This window comes from Peromyscus maniculatus, chromosome 11 (assembly GCF_049852395.1).
Source record: "Peromyscus maniculatus bairdii isolate BWxNUB_F1_BW_parent chromosome 11, HU_Pman_BW_mat_3.1, whole genome shotgun sequence".
NCBI lineage: Eukaryota > Metazoa > Chordata > Mammalia > Rodentia > Cricetidae > Peromyscus > Peromyscus maniculatus.
The window spans coordinates 75,141,486-75,146,203 of NC_134862.1; the positions used below are offsets into that span (position 1 = coordinate 75,141,486).

The 4,718-nt window shown below is 45.5% G+C and overlaps 1 long non-coding RNA gene across 1 annotated transcript; it reads right to left on the reverse strand.

The window, feature by feature from the left end:
• Positions 1-718: 718 nt before the first annotated feature.
• LOC143267723 (uncharacterized) lies at positions 719-2,111 on the reverse strand. Its single transcript, XR_013043148.1, has 2 exons — positions 1,673-2,111; positions 719-1,455 (listed from the first exon to the last, which is right to left on the reverse strand). It is a non-coding gene; the product is annotated as an uncharacterized LOC143267723 (long non-coding RNA).
• Positions 2,112-4,718: the final 2,607 nt, after the last annotated feature.

Below are 4,718 nucleotides of genomic sequence, written 5' to 3' on the forward strand. Positions count from 1 at the left end.
TTATCACTTCATAGATTCCTATGTGTATATTCATTCAGTAATGGGTCTCATAATGGGTTAGAGCAATTGATTCCTATTCTACCTTCCAAGTAATCCAAATAAGCATTTTAAGCTAAATACTCTCTTTGTTTTTGCACTGTTTTTTTTTTTTTTTTTGGTTGTTTTTACTTGCTTGTTTTCCCACCAGACTGATGATAGTAACTAGTGCTAACGGTTGCCTTTCCCTGACTTCTGCTTGCTAGAAGTACCCAGGGATTTGCAGGCCTTTAACACAGGTAAATGCTGCCACACACGAATAAAGGAACTAATTCTAGTCCGTGTGTAGACAGTCCCTCTGGAAACTTAGTGAAGCCACACCTCCACTCTAACACTGAGCTTTCCTTTCTGTCAGTGTGGATGGTGGAACCTTCCAGAGATGAGTGTTTCTGAAGATGAAATAAAAAGGACTAACAGAGCACCAACCCCATGCTCCCATGGCCTCCCTGCTCATTTTATCATCTGGGCCAGTTCTGGCTTGGTCCAGTTCACTTCAACCAATTAATTATTCTCCTTGATCTGGGTCATGGTTTATTGTATTTGTTTGTTGAGACAGGGTCTTGCTGGGTAGCCTAGGATATCCTCAGACTTGCGATCCTTCTGCCTCAGCACCCCCCTACCTACCCCCCCCCCCCCCCCCCCCCGTGGTGGGAGTACAGGCATGCATCACTACACCTGGAGCTTTTGTATCTTTGTCTACTCAGTAATCTTTGCTTGGGTGACAGACATTGTGAATCGTGATGTATCGTGTTGGGTGATGGACAATTTGGTGTTATTGAACTTTATGCTGAGCTGAAGTTATTTTGGAAGTAGTTTGATCCTTTTGGCCCTTGCTTCCATGTTAAGTGTGGTCAGGGTAGTGTTTAATCCAAGACTAAATATTTGTCACTTCTCAGGCAAGACTTTCCCTAGTACTCTGGTGCGGGCCCTATGATTACACAGTCTGGGTGGGTAACCAGTTAAGGGGCCATTTCTCTCGTTTCTCTCGGATCCTTTCAGGTGGTTCCCTTGCTATATTTGGTATTTGGATCGATTTTCTCTCTACAGATTCCTAGGGTCCTCTCTCTGTACACCTCTCTCTTCCCTCGGGCTTTGTTCTTTGAGCCATCTGCTGGGTGTTGCCAGACTTTTCTCTTCATCTCTTCAACTCCAGAAGATCAGCACGCTCAGTTTCCCTCACTGGGCCATGGCTTGGAGGCCCCCTTAAGGTGATGCTGTGGGAGAGCTCGTTAATTTTATTTTCCATCTTCCCAGAATCACGAACCTTTGTTACCCAACACCTAACACATCTGTCGCTTTTCTTTTTGTTCTGACCAAATGCCCGAGAAGAGCAGGCTTGTTCCCGCTCACAGTTTGAGAGTAGAGACCATCACGGTAGGGTGAGGCAGCGGGCATGTGCGGTGACAGGTCACACGGCATCTGCAGTGGAAAGCAGAGAGAGAGGAGCGTGTTTAACTCACTTCTCTCCTTCATTGAGTCCTGGACCCCAGCCTGTGGGAATCCTGTGCCTCCTGCGTCCTAGGTCTTCCCACCTCAGTGAAATCTTTTTAGAAACACCTTTAGACACGCCACCGCCCCCAAGGCGTATTTCTGCTGATTTAAAATCCAGTCAACGTGACTGAAGAGTCACGGTTACCTCTAGGGTCTCGAAATTGTGTCTAATGTGCCTCACCCCTATTGTCTGGTTTCAGGCAGAGGATAAAATCAGGTCATCACCCGGACTTAGCCAGGGGTAGCAGCCAGAGCCTCATGTTTGAAGTCACCTCAACTTGGGTTAAATTGCTTTTGTTGTGCATTAATGCTTGTGTGGCTGCAGTCAAGTTATGTAAACTCCGTGTGCCTCGGTTTAGTTTCTGCTAAGCGATGTAAACAAATCCTTGCTTAGTCTGGCATTGCAAGACAGGAATGAGAAAATATGTGTATGTTGAACAGAGAGGGTGCTGAATAGAGAGGGTGAGCCGCCCGGGAGTGTGGAAGAGAAGACTCTTCCCAGCAGACTGCATGGTGAAGACCGGGAGGCGTGCGGAGATGATGTAGAAATGGCCAGGAGAGGCTGGCTCTTGGGTAAAGAGGACGGGAAAAACTGCAGAGGAGCAAGTGACCAGGGTGAAGAAGGAGAAGGGAGCGGGAGGTGGCATCACAAAGAACAAAGAGAAAGGTAAAGAATTCTATGGGCAAGAAAGGTTCTACAGTTCATGTAGCAGTGTCCAGCCTACAGGAGAGTGGGGTTTGAACTCAAACCTACATAAAACAATCCAGGCTCATTCAACTTTTAGCTTAGCTATTTTTATTTATTGAATGTTTTCTACTCATACAAGCGTGTTTCAAGAGTAAGGTCATTATATAATCTTATTGAATAATTAGACATTCTTAGGTGATTGTATTGAATATTCATCTGAAAGTAAATATTTGGCAAGTTATAAAGGAGCTGATGTTTCGAAACGAGAACAATAGACATTGTTGTCAGTTCCATTTTAAGTCCATCTTGCTCTAAATTCAGCCTGTACTGTGTAGACAGTGCTGAGCTGCAAATACTTGCTTTAAAAGCTTCAGAATTTGTGTTTCCTTTTTTCAGTTTATCCTCTTTAACCGACCTAGCTCCTCCTTTCTGCTTCTTTAGTATATCAGAGAATTTTAAGAAAGATCTCAGTTTGGTTTTGTTTTTGTTTTTTAAACAAAAATTCTTCAAAGTCCCTGATGCATTTCCAAGAATGCAGACTCCTTGGCCCTACTTCTGGAAGGTGTATTTCAGCAGCTCTAAAATGGGGCCAGGAAAATGTACTTTTCCAAGCTTTCCTATGATTCCGAGAGCCACTCCCAGCGGAGAACTGTAAGCCTCGGGCATATGAGAGTCAATTTGGTGAAAACCCCCTGCTCTAGAGGAGCTTACATTATAGCATCTATTAAAACAGACCAGAAGAGCGGCCCCAGCTGACTAAGACAGACACTGGAGAAAAGTGGTCGTGTTCCCTGAAAAGTGGTGGCATTATTCAGCTCCAGCCAGCTGTCACCACGGGCGAGTTGAGCTTGCCATGTTATCAAATGTTTATAGATCAAAATGGGTGTTTGTGAATGAAACCTCACAATTTACATTGAAAAATGTACTTGTGGGTCTAGGCCTATAGCTCAGAGGTAGAGCATTCACGTAGTAGCATGGGCAAGACCCTGGGTTCAATCTCCATCCGTGCAGGAAGGAGAGAGAGGTGGGGGAGAAACGGAGATGGGAAAACTAATGTCTAAAGCAAACACAGGCAAGGTCTTGCCAATTCTGCCTGTTCCAGCCAGACTATTGGAAGCAAGGACAGAGGGGTGTGTGGTAAGACAGAGGCTGAGAAACAAAACCAAAAAGAAGGTGACACAGGCACTTGGTTCCTGGCAGTGAATTTTTTTATTCTAGATTTCCCCCGTCTGTTGCTTCTGGACCTCGGTACAACCTTGGGTAACTGTGAGATAACCTGTGCCCTTATAATAAGTCACCTCTTTGCTTTTGCTTCGGCTCCATACGCAGTCTGTCTTCTGTTATCTTCTTCATCAGAGGGCAGACTATTACCAAGCCCTCAGGAAATATTATCTACTCCTCTGCGTATTATGAGTGTGGTGTCTGTCAGTCACATTGGATGATACTGGCATGTGGTTTTGATTTTCTGAATTGAACCCACATTCATCTAAACCTGTGGTTCCTACATGTGGCTGCTCACTGGAATCCCTTGGCAGGGGGGTGGGGCGATGCTTTAGGGAAAATACACACACTCTGGATGATCTGAAACCTAGACAACCAGCCTCTCCCTGGGTGGTGTCTGAACATTTGGGAAGATCTCTAAAGCTTCTGTAGGTGGCTTAGCATTGAAAACAGGTGGGAAGCACCATGGGACATTGCCGTAAAGGATGGACTTCATCTGAGTCAGGGTGGGCAGCCGCTGCTTGGCTGCTTGCAAGGTTCTGAAGAATGCCCCACCTTCCAAGTTAGATTAGTTAGATTACCCAATATTAGACCCCAAAGTTTCCATCATGCCCCTTTATCTTCCTTGAATTGGGGAAATAGGTCAGGAGTAGGAGACCCGGAACCAGTTGGTGAAGTTCAGCCTACACACGGCTTCTCTAATGTTCTTTGTCGCACAGTAGTGACCAAACATCACTGCCGAACTCAAGCTTCCATGCGGCTTCTTTGTAAAGTGACGGAGGTGGCCGGATCAGTGGGTGGACCCTCAGAGGCTATTTAACAGTACAGACACTTCGTAATTACAGGCCTCTCACTTAAGACATTCCGAGCGCTTCCTGAAAGGCTTTAGATGCTAATGTGATTTTCAGTGCATCAGTGAGCACTGTGTTTTCTAATGTGCACACCTGGAATCTGTGGGCTGTTGCTTAGCCAACCAGGGGCCACTTGGGTTTAGATCTGGCTATTTCTTTGAAGCAAGTACTTCACAGACAGGCAAGACCACCTCCCACCTGCATGTGCTTCCTGGATTCTTTGTATTAATTTTGAAAGGGGAAGTCACATGAAAATACAGGGCAAGCGCACTCATGTGGAAGAGGCTCCCTGAAGAGCCCAGCATGGTGGCTGCAGGTCAGAAAACTTTTGGTAAAGAAAACTATAATTTTAGGGCTCAACCTAAGTATTCTGGGGGAATCTACTGCTATGTAAAAAGCAACCCTGAAAGTTAGAAACTAAAAACACAGCC